Here is a 17,269-nt window from a genome sequence, read left to right on the forward strand (position 1 = left end):
GAATTAGGGGTTACGGGGAGCGGGCAGGAAATTGGACATGAATTGAGATTTGAGGTTAGGATCAGATCAGCCATGATCTTATTGAATGGCGGAGCAGGCTCAAGGGGCCGATTGGCCTACTCCTGCTCCTATTTCTTATGTTCTTATGTTCTTACAATCCGTCTATGGCCTCGCCCCTCCCGATCTCTGTAACCTCCTCCAGCCCTACAATCCCGTAGATCTCTGCGTTCCTCCAACTCTGGGCTCTTGTCCATCTCTCACTTTCTTTGGCGGCCATGCCTTCAGCTGCATAGGCCCTAAACTCTAGAATTCCCTCCCTAAACTCTCTCCTGCTTTCAGACATTCCTTATAAAACAGCTTTGACCAAGCTTTTCTCGCCTGTTGGCATCAAGTTTTTTTGTCTGATTTCGCTCTGTGAAGTGCCTTGGGATGTTTTACTACATTAAAGGCATGATTTAAATTCAAGTTTTTGTTGAATGGGGGGGAGGGACATGGTGAATCTGAAATCCAACAGTCAAGCAAACAAAGGCCAAGTTTAGATTGTTCGCTGCATGAACTGTTCTGTGGTGATAACATAAGAAATAGGAGCAGGAGTAGGCCATACGACCCCTCGAGCCTGCTCCGCCATTCAATCAGATCATGGCTGATCTTCAATCTCAATCCACTTTCCCAGCTGACCCCCATATCCCTCGATTCCCCTAGAGTCCAAAAGTCTATCTATCTCAGCCTTGAATATACTCAATGACTCAGCATCCAAAGCCCTCTGGGGTAGAGAATTCCAAAGATTCACAACCCTCTGCGTGAAGAAATTCCTCCTCATCTCAGTCTTAAATGGCCGACCCCTTATCCTGCGATTATGCCCTCTAGTTCTGGGCTTTCCAGCCAGGGGAAACAACCTCTCAGCATCAACCCTGTCAAACCCCCTCAGAATCTTATTAGTTTCAATGAGGTCACCTCTCATTCTTCTAAACTCCAGGAAAACCCTCTGATCCCAGGAATTAATCTCGTGAACCTCCATTGCACCCTTCAAGGCAAGTATATCCTTCTTTAGATAAGGAGACCAAAACTGTACAAAGTACTCCAGGTGAGGTTTCACCAAAGCCTTGTACAATCCTAGTAAGACTTCCTTACTCTTGTACTCCAACCCCCTTGCAATAAAGGCCAACATACTATTTGCATTCCTAATTGCCTGCTGTACTTGCACGCTAACTTTCTGTGTTCCATGTACCAGGACACCAAATCTCTCTGAACACCAACGTTTAACAGTTTCTCACCATTTGAAAAATATTCTGTTTTTCTATTCTTCCTACCAAAGTGAATAACCTCACATTTTTCCACATTATACTCCATCTGCCACCTTCTTGTCTGCTCACATAACCTGTCTATATCCCTTTGCAGACTCTTTGTGTCCTCCTCACTGCTTGCTTTCCAACCTAGCTTTGTATCATCAGCAAACTTGGATACATTGCACAAGGTCCCTTCATCCAAGTCATTAATGTAGATTGTAAACAGCTGAGGCCCAAGCACCAATCCTTGCGACACCCCACTAGTTACAGCCTGCCAACCTGAGAATGACCCTGCTCTCTGTTTTCTGTCCATTAACCAATCCTCTATCCATGCTAATATGTTATCCCCAACCCCATGAGCCCTGATCTTTTGTAACAACCTTTTATGTGGCACCTTATCGAATGCCTTTTGAAAATCCAAATTTCCACTGGTTCCCCTTTATCTACCTTGCTAGTTACATCGTCAAAAAACTCAAATAAATTTATCAAACACGATTTCCCTTTCAAAAAACCATGTTGACTCTGCCCAATCATAATATGATGTTCTAAGTGCCCTGTTACCACTTCCTCAATAATGGATTTCAGCATTTTCCCGACGACTGATGTCAGGCGAACTGACCTGTCATTCCCTGTTTTCTCTCCCTCACCAATCTTGAATAGCGGGGTTACATTTGCGACCTTCCAATCCACTGGGACCATTCTAGAATCTAGGGAATTTTGGAAGATCATAACCAATGCATCCACTATCTCTGCAGCCACGTCTCTTAGAACCCTTGGATGTCGGCCATCACGTCCAGGGGATTTATCGGCTTTTCATCCCATTAGTTTCTCAAGCACTTTTTCTCCACTGAGCCTCCTGCTGATTACCACCTAACGCCCTCCCTCAGCTGATGAATCAGTCCTCCTCCATGTTGAACACCACTTGGAAGAAGCACTGAGGGTAGCAAGGGCACAGAATGTACTCTGGGTGGGAGACTTGAATGTCCATCACCAAGAGTGGCTCGGTAGCACCACTGCTGACAGAGCTGGCTGAGTCCTGAAGGATATAGATGCCAGACTGGGCCTGTGGCAGGTGGTGAGCGAACCAACACGAGGGAAAAACTTACTTGACCTCATCCTCACCAATTTACCTGTCGCAATTGCATCTGTCCATGACAGTCTTGGTAGGAGTGAAAACGCACAGTCCACGTGGAGATGAAGTCCCGTCTTCGCACTGAGGATACCATCCAACGTGTTGTGTGGCACTACCACCGTGCTAAATGGGATAGATTCAGAACAGATCTAGCAGCTCAAAACTGGGCATCCATGAGGCGCTGTGGGCCATCAGCAGCAGCAGAATTGTATTCCAGCACAATCTGTAACCTCATGGCCCAGCAATGTGGTTGATTCTTAATTGCCCTCTGAAATGGCCTCGCAAGCCACTCAGTTGTAAAATCTCGCGACGAAAAGTCATAATAAGAATAAAACCGGACGGACCACCCGGCATCGGACCATTAGGCACCGGACACGACAACGGCAAAACATCAAGCCCAGTCGACCCTGCAAGGTCCTCCTTACTAACATCTGGGGACTTGTGCCAAAATTGGGAGAGCTGTCCCACAGACTAGTCAAGCAACAGCCTGATATAGCCATACTCACAGAATCATATCTTTCAGCCAACGTCCCAGACTCTTCCATCACCATCCCTGGGTATGTCCTGTCCCACCGGCAGGACACACCCACCAGAGGTGGTGATACAGTGATATACAGTCAGGAGGGAGTGGCCCTGGGAGTCCTCAACATTGACTCTGGACCCCATGAAATCTCATGGCATCAGGTCAAACATGGGCAAGGAAACCTCCTGCTGATTACCACCTACCGTCCTCCCTCAGCTGATGAATCAGTCCTCCTCCATGTTGAGCACCACTTGGAGGAAGCACTGAGGGTAGCAAGGGCACAAAATGTACTCTGGGTGGGGGACTTCAATGTCCATCACCAAGAGTGGCTCGGTAGCACCACTACTGATCGAGCTGGCCGACTCCTGAAGGACATAGCTGCTAGACTGGGCCTGCGGCAGGTGGTGAGCGAACCAACACGAGGGAAAAACTTACTTGACCTCGTCCTCACCAATCTACCTGTCGCAAATGCATCTGTCCATGACAGTATTGGTAGGAGTGACCACCGCACAGTCCTCGTGGAGATGAAATCCCGTCTTCGCACTGAGGACACCATCCAACGTGTTGTGTGGCACTACCACCGTGCTAAATGGGATAGATTCAGAACAGATCTAGCAGCTCAAAACTGGGCATCCATGAGGCGCTGTGGGCCATCAGCAGCAGCAGAATTGTATTCCAGCACAATCTGTAACCTCATGGCCCGGCATATTCCTCACTCTACCATTACCAACAAGCCAGGGGATCAACCCTGGTTCAATGAGGAGTGTAGAAGAGCATGCCAGGAGCAGCACCAGGCGTACCTAAAAATGAGGTGCCAACCTGGTGAAGCTACATCTCAGGACTACATGCATGCTAAACAGCGGAAGCAACATGCAACAGACAGAGCTAAGCGATTCCACAACCAACGGATCAGATCAAAGCTCTGCAGTCCTGCCACATCCAGTCGTGAATGGTGGTGGACAATTAAACAACTAACGGGAGGAGGAGGCTCTGCAAACATCCCCATTCTCAATGATGGCAGAGTCCAGCACGTGAGTGCAAAAGACAAGGCTGAAGCGTTTACAACCATCTTCAGCCAGAAGTGCCGAGTGGGTAATCCATCTCAGCCTCCTCCCGATATCCCCACCATCACGGAAGCCAGTCTTCGGCCAATTCGATTCACTCCACGTTATATCAAGAAACGGCTGAGCGCACTGGATACAGCGAAGGCTATGGGCCCTGACAATATCCCAGCTGCAGTGCTGAAGACTTGTGCTCCAGAACTAGCTGCGCCTCTAGCCAAGCTGTCCCAGTACAGCTACAACACTGGCATCCACCCGACAATGTGGAAAATTGCCCAGGTATGTCCTGTCCACAAAAAGCAGGACAAATCCAATCCGGCCAATTACCGCCCCATCAGTCTACTCTCAATCATCAGCAAAGTGATGGAAGGTGTCGTCGACAGTGCTATCAAGCGGCACTTACTCACCAATAACCTGCTCACCGATGCTCAGTTTGGGTTCCGCCAGGACCACTCGGCTCCAGACCTCATTACAGCCTTGGTCCAAACATGGACAAAAGAGCTGAATTCCAGAGGTGAGGTGAGAGTGACTGCCCTTGACATCAAGGCAGCATTTGACCGAGTGTGGCACCAAGGAGCACGAGTAAAATTGAAGTCAATGGGAATCATGGGGAAAACGCTCCAGTGGCTGGAGTCATACCCAGCACAAAGGAAGATGGTAGTGGTTGTTGGAGGCCAATCATCTCAGCCCCAGGGCATTGCTGCAGGAGTTCCTCAGGGCAGTGTCCTAGGCCCAACCATCTTCAGCTGCTTCATCAATGACCTTCCCTCCATCATAAGGTCAGCAATGGGGATGTTCGGTGATGATTGCACAGTGTTCAGCTCCAATTGCAACCCCTCAAATAATGAAGCACTCCGAGCCCGCATGCAGCAAGACCTGGATAACATCCAGGCTTGGGCTCATAAGTGACAAGTAACATTCGCGTCAGACAAGTACCAGGCAATGACCATCTCCAACAAGAGAGAGTCTAACCACCTCCCCTTGACATTTAACGGCATTACCATCACCGAATCTCCCACCATCAACATCCTGGGGCTCACCATTGACCAGAAACTTAACTGGACCAGCCATACAAATACTGTGGCTACGAGATCAGGTCAGAGGCTGGGTATTCTGCGGCGAGTGACTCACTTCCTGACTCTCCAAAGCCTTTCCATCATCTGCAAGGCACAAGTCAGGAGTGTGATGGAATACTCTCCACTTGCCTGGATGAGTGCAGCTCCAACAACACTCAAGAAGCTCGACACCATCCAGGACAAAGCAGCCCGCTTGATTGGCACCCCATCCACCACCCTAAACATTCACTCCCTTCACCCCCAGCGCACTGTGGCTGCAGTGTGTGCCATCCACAGGATGCACTGCAGCAACTCGCAAAGGCTTCTTCGACAACACCTCCCAAACCCGCGACCTCTGCCACCTAGAAGGACAAGAGCAGCAGGTACATGGGAACAACACCACCTGCACGTTCCCCTCCAAGTCACACACCATCCCGACTTGGAAATATATCGCCGTTCCTTCATCGTCACTGGGTCAAAATCCTGGAACTCCCTTCCTAACAGCACTGTGGGAGAACCGTCACCACACAGACTGCAGCGGTTCAAGAAGACGGCTCACCACCACCTTCTCAAGGGCAATTAGTGATGGGCAATAAATACCGGCCTTGCCAGCGACGTTCACATCCCATGAACGAATTTAAAAAAAATAATTGCTTTAAGTTCCTCACTCTCATTAGCCCCTTGGTTCCCCACTATTTTTTATATGCTTTTTGCGTCTTCTACTGTGACGACAGATACAAAATATTTGTTTAACGCATCTGCCATTTCCTGATTCCCCATGATAATTTCTCCTGTCTCAGCCCCAGGAGACCAATGTTTACGTTTGCTCCTCTAACCCTCGACAATAATCTGCATTTTCACTGGCACAGCCCTTCTGATATCCTGACACAGAATCTTAGTGCCCTCAGGTCAGCACACCAGCCTCCAGGGGCAGTCTGCATTACTGGCATCTCTCATTCACTGCCTCTTATATTGGCAGTGAGTTGTCAGATTGTTCTCTCCTTCAACTGAAATCAGACATTTACGACAGATCCTATCACTTTTCTGGGATGAATGTATCTGAGATGGATTTATCCGGGATGTACGTATCTGGGATGTATGTATCTGGGATGTACGTATCCGGATTGTACATATCCGGGATGGATTTATCCAGGATGTATGTATCCGTGATGGATTTATCCGGGATGAATTTATCCGGGATGTACGTATCCGGGATGGATTTATCCGGGATGTACGTATCCGGGATGTACGTATCTGGGATGTACATATCCGAGATGGATTTATCCAGGATATACGTCTCCGGGATGTACGTATCCAGGATGTACATATCCAGGATGGATGTATCTGGGATGTACGTATCTGGGACGTACGTATCCGGGATGGATTTATCCAGGATGTATGTATCTGCGATGTACATATCCAGGATGTACGTATCTGGGATGTACGTATCTGGGATGTACGTATCTGGGATGGATTTATCCAGGAGGTATGTACCCGTGATGTACATATCCGGGATGTACGTACCCGGGATGTACGTATCCGGGATGTACGTATCGGGGATGTATGTATCCGGGATGTACGTATCTGGGATGTACACATTCTGTCTGTCAGCCTCACTGATTGTGAGATGCTCATGTGCTGTTGGCTTGTGATGTAACACCAGTGCCCATGTGTTTCCTGAGTGAATTCTGCAGTGTTACTGCTTGTCAAGGTCAGAATCTGGTCATACAACCAATGTCAACATCTCTAACTTGCAAACAGTATTATGGACATTATCAGCTCGAACCGAGTCATTGAACCCAGAGAAGCCCCAAGAACAGTGTCTCATCGCTGGGCCCATTTACTCTCAGTCCCCATTTACTCTCAGTCCACATTTACTCTCAGTCCACATTTACTCTCAGTCCACATTTACTCTCAGTCCTCCACTTACTCTCAGTCCCCATTTACGCTCAGTCCCCATTTACTCTCAGTCCTCCAATTACTCTCAGTCCCCATTTACTCTCAGTCCCCATTTACTCTCAATCCTCCATTTACTCTCAATCCTCCATTTACTCTCAGTCCTCCATTTACTCTCAGTCCCCGTTTACTCTCAGTCCTCCATTTACTCTCAGTCCCCATTTACACTCAGTCCACATTTACTCTCAGTCCTCATTTACTCTCAGTCCCCATTTACTCTCAGTCCTCCACTTACTCTCAGTCCCCATTTACTCTCAGTCCCCATTTACTCTCAATCCTCCATTTACTCTCAATCCTCCATTTACTCTCAGTCCTCCACTTACTCTCAGTCCCCATTTACTCTCAGTCCCCATTTACTCTCAATCCTCCATTTACTCTCAATCCTCCATTTACTCTCAGTCCTCCATTTACTCTCAGTCCCCATTTACTCTCAGTCCTCCACTTACTCTCAGTCCCCATTTACTCCCAGTCCTCCATTTACTCTCAATCCTCCATTTACTCTCAGTCCCCATTTACTCTCAATCCTCCATTTACTCTCAATCCTCCATTTACTCTCAGTCCCCATTTACTCTCAATCCTCCATTTACTCTCAGTCCCCATTTACTCCCAGTCCCCATTTACTCTGAGTCCCCATTTACTCCCAGTCCCAATTTACACTCAGTCCCCATTTACTCCCAGTCCCCATTTACTCCCAGTCCCCATTTACACTCAGTCCCCATTTACTCTCAATCCTCCATTTACTCCCAGTCCCCATTTACACTCAGTCCCCATTTACTCCCAGTCCCCATTTACTCCCAGTCCCCATTTACACTCAGTCCCCATTTACTCCCAGTCCCCATTTACTCTCAGTCCCCATTTACACTCAGTCCCCATTTACTCTCAGTGCCCATTTACTCCCAGTCCTCCATTTACTCTCAGTCCCCATTTACTCTCAACCTCCATTTACTCTCAGTCCCCATTTACTCTCAGTCCCCATTTACTCCCAGTCCTCCATTTACTCTCAGTGCCCATTTACTCCCAGTCCTCCATTTACTCTCAGTCCCCATTTACTCTCAACCTCCATTTACTCTCAGTTCCCATTTACACTCAGTCCCCATTTACTCCCAGTCCTCCATTTACTCTTAGTCCTCCATTTACTCTCAGTCCTCCATTTACTCTCAGTCCTCGTTTACTCTCAGTTCTTGTTTAGTCTCAGTTCCGTTTTACTCTTTGAATTTTAGTGAATTGGAACAGAACAGGCTGTAAAAACCCAGGATCAAGCCAGGGATCTGTTGAATTTCAATTTATGCTTCAAAAATTGAGCTATTTATTCTGGTACACCCTGGGTACAGTGAGGAGTCAATCAGACACTGGTACAGTGAGGGGTTAATCAGACACTGGGTACAGTGAGGAGTCCATCAGACACTGGGTACAGTGAGGGGTTAATGAGACACTGGGTACAGTGAGGGGTTAATGAGACACTGGGTACAGTGAGGAGTCCATCAGACACTGGGTACAATGAGGGGTTAATGAGACACTGGGTACAGTGAGGGGTTAATCAGACACTGGGTACAATGAGGGGTTAATCAGACACTGGGTACAATGAGGGGTTAATCAGACACTGGGTACAATGAGGGGTTAATCAGACACTGGGTACAATGAGGGGTTAATCAGACACTGGGTACAATGAGGGGTTAATCAGACACTGGGTACAATGAGGGGTTAATGAGACACTGGGTATAATGAGGGGTTAATCAGACACTGGGTACAATGAGGGGTTAATCAGACACTGGGTACAATGAGGGGTTAATCAGACACTGGGTACAGTGCGGGGTTAATCAGACACTGGGTACAATGAGGGGTTAATCAGACACTGGGTACAGTGAGGGGTTAATCAGACACCGGGTACAGTGAGGGGTTAATCAGGCACTGGGTACAATGAGGGGTGAATCAGACACTGGGTACAATGAGGGGTTAATCAGACACTGGGTACAATGAGGGGTTAATCAGACACTGGGTACAATGAGGGATTAACCAGACACTGGGTACAGTGAGGGGTTAATCAGACACTGGGTACAATGAGGGGTTAATCAGACACTGGGTACAATGAGGGATTAACCAGACAGTCTGTTGTCTCAGGATGATCCTGCTGATGCCATTTAACCCTTGCTGTTCCTGTTTCGGCAGATTTCGAGTGGTGGAATCTTTCGGAGATGGCAGTGACTACAAGTGAGTTTGTGAGGGAAATGGCTGAGACTGGACCAGCACCAATGAAGAGAGTCACTCCCCTCCCCGTCATTGTAATCGGTAAGATAATTCCGCAAACCGATCTCCTGAATCACTCCTGCCGATCCAGCGCACTCCTCCTTCTCCCTGTATCCTCCCTGTGTTGGAGTCAAGACTCATTGCAACACTTCCTACTCAAACACATTCTCTCTCAGGGCCTCAAATCTGTGGATCTCCTCACCTCCATCGATCCTCCCTTCCTCCTACAATCTTCAAGCTTTTAAATCCAATCTTGGCATCCGGTGAGCATTACTCTCCAACTACCCTGCCTTCTCTCCAACTCTTTTCAACCTTCCTGGGGCCCTGTATTGTGGGCCTCAGGCCTTTACCCAAGTGCCTCCTCTGTGAAGTTGCAGGTGGCTGTATTGACTCGATGGGACCGCAGTGCAGCTCACGATTTGCTGAAAATTACGGCTCGTTCAACTTTGAGGAATTTTTCCTGGGATTTATTCGCACAGCTGACTGGAGGAGGCAAGGCCTCGGCCTAGCAGGAAGTGATTCAAAGGGACCAGTTTCAAATACAGAACGGAATAGTCAGCTGCCTGTGTTCCTGCCTCAGAATCTCCTCTATAGTTAGGAGGCATTTATTTAAATCCACCACCCACAGTGATGCTTAAATATTTTTTAAAAGAATTTCCAATTTTCTCTCGAAGGTTGGAGCAGTCCAAGGCACCGAGGCCAGACCACAAGATAGTAATGGATGAGAAAAGGCCATTCGGTCCATTTTGATTGGCCCATCCATGGAGATCCTAAAGCTCCCCCAACCCTCGCCCCCCCGCTCCCCCATATAACCTCCAATTGTTTCTTAAATGATTCCAAGGTCTCAGCCTCCAGTACTCTATCTGCGAGTTTCCTCGAGGAGAACGTCCTGATATCAGTCCTAATAATACCCTTCATACGTTTAAACCCGTAGTTCTACTCGCACAGTTTAAATTAAAGTAATATCCTTGGTTAATTTTTTCTGTACCCTTAACAATCTTATATCCCTCCATAAGATCACCCCGTGGGTGCCGCCTTTCCAGGTTGAAGAGCCCAAGTCGCTCCAGTCATTCTTTAGAATTCTAAACGCTGACTGGATTGGCTGCTTGCCCCCACTGTCACTCCAGCTGAGACCAGCTAGCTCGAGGCAGGCTGGGACCCAAGACTTCCACTGGTGACAGCACTTCACCCAGTTCTTCATGGGATAAGCTTTGCGAGATTCTGCCTGTTGGGGCGCCTCATGCAGGGAGCGCGGATCAGAGATTTACAGACATACTGCCTGTGATCTTCTGTCCACTGTGTCGCAGAATTAGTGTGAGCTAGGATAGTGAGTGTTGACTCCCTATTCGACTCTGTGGGGCATCACATTGCACACACTGGTCCTCTCAGTGGCATTGTGGGTAAACGCACTGTCAAATGTGCCATGCGGGTGCGGGGGGGGGGGGGGGTACCAGAAGTCCCCCCCGACCCCCACCACTGTTATAAGCACACATGTCTGGCCGTGGGGGAGAATGGATTAGACTCGATGGTGATACCCTCCATGGTAGAATAGCCTGCAAACACTTGTTGCTCGGCTCAATGCTTGGCAGAGGTGCAACCACCACCCATGGAACAGCTTGAGACAGGACTTAGGGGGAAATCTGGGGAGGGGGGTGGGGGGATGAAAAATTGGAGGAAGGAGCAAAGAAATATCCCGTGGGGTAGGATAATGGTCAGCTTCACACTCACTCCTGGCATTGGCAGCTTCTACTGAGCTCAGCACCCGACAGGGGACAGGATAGACCTATTGGTAATATCAATTGGCCGCCTGTTATTCTCTCCGTCCATTTTCCTTCCCTTTGAAATCATCCATCTCCGTGCGATATCGCAAAATACTAAAATTACCCCCGGGGAGTGGGGTCGAGACTGTGGCCTGTGTTCTAAGATGAAGATTCAAAAACCCTAAACCCGCTCAACAAATGACACTTTCACACACAAGACACAAAACTTCCAATAGACTTTGAGTCAGAAATTCTTGGGTCAAATCCCACTCCAGAGACTTGAGCCCATAATTCAGGGTGACACTCCAGTAAAGTACTGAGGGAGGGCTGCACTGTCGGAGGTGCCGTCTTTGAGATGAGACATTAAACCGAGGCCCCGTCTGCCCCCTCAGGTGGGTGTAAAAGATCGCAGGGCACTATTTCAAAGAAGAGCAGGGGAGTTCTCCCCAGTGTCCTGGACAATATTTATCCCTCAACCAAAACCTCAGAACAGATTATCTGGTCATTATCACATTGTTGTTTGTGGGATCTTGCTGTGCGTAAATTGGCTGCCACATTTCCTACATTACAACAGTGACTACACTTTGAAAGTACTTCATTGCTTTGGGTCATCCTGAGGATGTGAATGGGGTGATACAAATGCAAATTCTTTCTTTCTGTATTAGAAACAAACTTTTGGGGGTTGCTTTGCGTTCTGGAACTCTCCGTACGAGCAATCAAAAAACAGCCAAGTGGTCACCCCACCTGCTACTTCAAGGTTAACTATAAATGACTTTGAGGAAATAAAACATTAAATGGAGACATGTTAAACATTATCCCCCTGGTTAAACTTTCCATTTCTTGAACCTGTTCTGCAGCTGAACCTTTCAAAATCACAAAGCCTTAATCTGGTCTCTGTGCTGTTGCTTAGCAACTCCACTTGCCCTCAGAAATGTTGGGCGTTAATTTGGGCTGTGTTGTGCCCGTTGTTCCAGCATGACGAGCGTCAGATACCATCTTGATATCGGAGTTAGCACATGCGCAAATACTGAACGCCAGCTGCAAATAAAGTAAGGAGAAAATGGCTTCAATCAGTCTGCAACGCTGATTTAAAGTGATAGACACCATTTTGGGACTTAACGCGCTCAAATCAGCGCACAGTCTTAACCCCAACCATCTGAACGTGTCTTCGAGTGCCCAGAGGATCTCCACCAGCACTATATAAAGGGACCATGCAGGATATACAGGTTAATGGCTGGATTATTGCTTCAGGTTGCCGAGACATTTGTAACTGTTTTTGGCGGTCTCCGATACTTGAATACTGGCCTCATGTGCATCCCTGATTTTAATTGCTCCACCATTGGCAGCCGTGCCTTCAGCTGCCTTGGGCCTTCACCTAGGCATTCTAACAATAAGACCTGTCCATCGGTCCCACTACACTTCTTCTCTATCCGGGTACTATACTCCTTCCAAAGGTCTCCATTCAGCATCTCGGTGTACTTTAGAGAGCCACTATCTGTTACTTATTCCTAACCCTCCACAAGGATTGACCGGTGATCAAGCGATAATCCTCGTGTCCGTTACCTTATATCCAGTAATACCAGGTTTTGGCTGTTGACAAAAATAGTCGCTTCGTGGTCGCCAATTGTAGGATTTAAATCCCTACTTTCAGGAATAGTCACATTCTGTTCCTTGAAACTTTGGAAGTATCCCTCCAAGTGACTGCGGTGTGGTCTCTCTCTCTCTCTCTCTCTCTGTCTTGCTGTGTTCTGTTGATTGAAGAGTTCTCTTCCTCCTCGCCAGAATCTTGCACGCCTTCCTCAGCTTTTGAGGTCTCTTCTTATCCCCTTTTTTCAGTCTATGTGGCAGTTCACTATCACATCCACATCTCTCAGCCTTACCATTAATCATATCTCTCACCCTTTAGGAGTTACATTCCAAGCAACTCCTGGTACCATCCGTGTCTTGTTGTTAAAGGCTTAACGGTACCTTATCTTAGAGTTTGCATTGTCAGCCTTCACAGGACTGTTTGTATAAACAGATTTCTATTCACTAGCTTGCAGGGGCTCGAGATAGAGAGGCCTAAGCCTGTGTGACTTCTTGATTTATTTCACCTTCAGTCCCTTTATCTGCATGTCTTTAGACCTTATGCTATTACAGCACATCCTCCCTTAGCACCTGTGATTTTCCCAAGGTCTCTTAATTCCCACTTTAATGTTGTCAGCATTCTGTTAGTTTTAACTGCAAACTTGACTATAATAACCATCATGCATCCTTCTCGGCCCACCAACACTTTCATAGAAAGGTTAAAGCACTGAAGGAGGCCATTTGGCCCATCGAGTCTGTGCAGGCTCTCTGCAAGAGCAATCCAGCTAGTCCCACTCCCCCGCCCTAACCCCGTAGCCCTGCAAATTTTTTCCTTTCAAGTTCTTATCCAGTTCTGTTTTGAAGGCCATGATTGAATCTGCCTCCACCACCACCTTCGGGCAGTGCATTCCAGATCCTAACCACTCACTGCGTAAAAACGTTTTTCCTCATGTCAACTTTGCTTCTTTTGCCAATCACTTTAAATCTATGTCCTCTGGTTCTTGACCCTTCCGCCAAAGGGAACAGTTTTTCTCTATCTATTCTGTCTAGGCCCTTCACGATTTTGAATACCTCTATCAAATCTCCTCTCAACCCTCTCTGTTCCAAGGAGAACAACCCCAGCTTCTCCAGTCTATCCACGTATCGAAAGCATCTCATCTCTGGAATCATTCTCGTAAATCTTTTCTGCACCCTCTCTCAGGCCTTCACATCTTTCCTAAATTGCGGTGCCCATAACTGGACACAATACTCCAGTTGTGGTCGAACCAATGTTTTATTAAGGTTCATCATGACATAAGAACATAGGAACAGGAGTAGGCCATTCAGCCCCCCGTGCCTGCTCCGCCATTTGACAAGACCATGGCTGATCTGTGATCAAACTCCATATACCTGCCTTTGGCCCATATCCCTTAATACCCTTGGTTGCCAAAAAGCTATCTATCTCACATTTAAATTTAGCAATTGAGTTAGTATCAATTGCCATTTGTGGAAGAGAGTTCCAAACTTCTACAACCCTTTGTGTGTAGAAATGTTTTCTAATCTCGCTCCTGAAAGGTCTGGCTCTAATTTTTAGACTGTGCCCCCTACTCCTAGAATTCCCAACCAGCAGAAATAGTTTTTTTCTATCCACCCTCTGTTCCCCTTAATATCTTATAAACTTCGATCAGATCACCCCTTAATCTTCGAAACTCCAGAGAATATAACCCCAATTTGTGTAATCTCTCCTCGTAACTTAACCCTTGAAGTCCGGGTATCATTCTAGTAAACCTACGCTGCACTCCCTCAAAGGCCAATATGTCCTTGCGAAGGTGCGGTGCCCAGAACTGCTCACAGTACTCCAGGTGCGGTCTAACCAGGGTTTTGTATAGCTGTAGCATAACTTCTGCCCCCTTGTACTCTAGTCCTCTAGATGTAAAGGCCAGCATTCCGTTAGCCTTCTTGATTATTTTCTGCACCTGTTCATGACACTTCAATGATCCATGTACCTGAACCCTAAGTCCCTTTGGACATCCACTGTTTTTAACTTTTTACCATTTAGAAAGTACCCTGTTCTATCCTTTTTTGATCCAAAGTGGATGACCTCACATTTGTCAACATTGAATTCCATCTGCCACAATTTTGCCCATTCACCTAATCTATCAATATCGCTTTGTAATTTTATGTTTTCATCTACACTGCTTACAATGTCACCAATCTTTGTGTCATCGGCAAACTTATATATGAGACTTTCTATGCTTTCATCTAAGTCGTTAATAAATATTGTGAATAATTGAGGCCCCAAGACAGATCCCTGCGGGACTTTACTAGTCACATCCTGCCAATGTGAGTACCTACCCATTAACCCTATTCTCTGTCGCCTTTCGCTCAGCCAACTTCCTAACCAAGTCCGTACTTTTCCCTCGATTCCATGGGCTTCTATCTTAGCAAACAGTCTCTTATGTGGGACTTCATCAAATGCCTTCTGAACGTCCATATAAATAACATCCATTGACATTCTCCTGTCCACTACTTTAGTCATCTCTTCAAAAAATTCAATCAGGTTTGTCAGGCACGACCTACCTTTCACAAATCCATGCTGGCTCTCTCTGATTAACTGAAAATTCTCGAGGTGTTCAATCACCCTATCCTTAATTATAGACTATAGCATTTTCCCCACAACAGATGTTAGGCTAACTGGTCTATAATTCCCTGGTTTCCCTCTCTCTCCTTTCTTATTAAATACACGTTACATGGTTCTTACTATATTGATACACAGAACAGTTTACATTTATAGATACATAATTCTTAGTACATTTAATTCTACTTCTACTATTGATTATAACTATACTAAATTATATCTGTTATTGGGTTAATTCTTACACCCCGCTTTTGTCTGGATTTACCAGACTGCAGGCTGGGCAGGCTCTGGGCCTGGAACCCGACGAGCTGCTCCTGGACACCTGATTCAGGCAGGCAGTTCGGCGGCTGAATTTAAAATGAGGCCCGGTTGTTAAAATGGCGATGGGCCGCGGGTATCATTGACCTTCCGCCCGGGATCCTCCTCTGAAGGACCTCCATGTTGCTCTTTTTCCGGGATTTCTATTTGAATCCAGCCCTGAGTGACGATCTCTCAGGTGACTCTGGTCCTTTCTCCAGTGTCCAGTTGGAATTCCACCCAGTCAACAGACGGATGTCCGAATCAAATCCAGACCATAATTTGGTCAGTGCACATTTTTTAATGACTTCCGCTGGGATCCATGCAAGATGAATGAGTTAAAGGGATGCGGGAGCCACTGGCAAGGCTGGCATTTATTGCCCATCTCTGGTTACCTTCGAGAAGGTGGTGATGGGCCTTCTTCTTAAACCGCTGCAGTCCATGTGGTGAAGGTGCTCCCACAGTGCTTTTAGGCAGGGTGTTCCAGAATTTTGCCCCAGTGATAATGAAGGAACGGCCGATATGTGTCCAAATCGAGATGGTGTTGACTTAGAGGGGACCTTGGAGGTGATAGTGTTCTCATGCATCTGCTGTCCTTGTCCTTATAGGTGGTGGAAGTCGTGGGTTTGGGAGGTGCTGTTAAAGAAGCCTTGGTCAGTTGCTGCAGTGCATCCTGTGGATGGTACACACTGCAGCCACAGTGCGCCGATGGTGGAGGGAGTGAATGTTTAAAGTGGTGGATGGGGTGCTGATGAAGTGGACTGATTTGTACTGGATGATATAATTAATACACAGGAAGCTCCAGATACTTTACAAACCCCTCACTGTAAAGTGTCACTGTAGTTGAACAGAGTTTTGGTCTGGAATGTGCAGAATTTGTCTTATTTCATGCCCCTCAATTGATTGAATTAACAAACGGCCCCAATCTCATTTGGTGACTGATGTCGAATCACAATTAAAGTTAAAAAGAGCAGAGTGAATTCACAACAGTTGATCATTTTTGTTTTTAAACAGGGAATGGACCCTCAGGCATTTGTCTATCCTACTTCCTGTCTGGATATATGCCTTACTTTAAGGAATCTTCAATCCATCCTAATCCCATTCTTCAACGGAAATCGGAGGAGAATCTGGGAATATCCATCGTAGAACAGGTAACAATAAGCAGAACTTTTTGAGTTGGAGAGCGGATGTCAGGAAGTCTCTCCCTTTCTCTTCTCCCGCTTTTTCCTCTCTCTCTCTCCTCTTTCTCTCTCTCATCCCTCTCTCCTCTCTTCTCTCTTTCCTCCCATCTAAAGAATGGGGACACTAGGTGCCTCAGTGGGTTAGGCACTGGCCTTTCAGGCTGAATGTCTCCTCTGGCTGTAGGGGTCCTATGAATTTGGACAGTTTCAAACCAGTTCCTACTGGACATGGTTTACAGCACAAAACTGGCTCAGGATGGCTGGAATGGGGAAAGGGACAAATATCACACTGCATTAGGGCTGGATCTGAGACATGTGGTTGAGATATTGTGGAGGGAGCTTTACTCCACATCTGTCTGTACTTGACCTAACCTGAGAGTGTTTGATGCTGACACTCCATCCACTAACATCCCTCAACCTGATGAGCACTCCAAATATATCCAAGTCAAGGCTTCATTGTCCAAGCAAGGAGAGTGATGGCCTCATGAGAGCTTTTCATGCCACAGTCAGCCATTCGGTGCCACACAGTGATAGGGCACAAGTTTCTCACCCGCTAAATTGGTCATGCTATTTTCTCCAAGTGGAAATTGG

General features: G+C 46.9%; 1 long non-coding RNA gene across 1 annotated transcript in view; it reads right to left on the bottom strand.

Moving 5' to 3' along the window:
• The window catches only part of LOC137333457 (uncharacterized), a 57,690-nt gene that overhangs the window by 33,802 nt on the left and 6,619 nt on the right, over positions 1–17,269 (bottom strand). The gene's annotated exons all lie outside the window — the stretch shown is intronic.

Source organism: Heptranchias perlo, chromosome 16 (genome assembly GCF_035084215.1).
Source record: "Heptranchias perlo isolate sHepPer1 chromosome 16, sHepPer1.hap1, whole genome shotgun sequence".
Classification (NCBI taxonomy): domain Eukaryota; kingdom Metazoa; phylum Chordata; class Chondrichthyes; order Hexanchiformes; family Hexanchidae; genus Heptranchias; species Heptranchias perlo.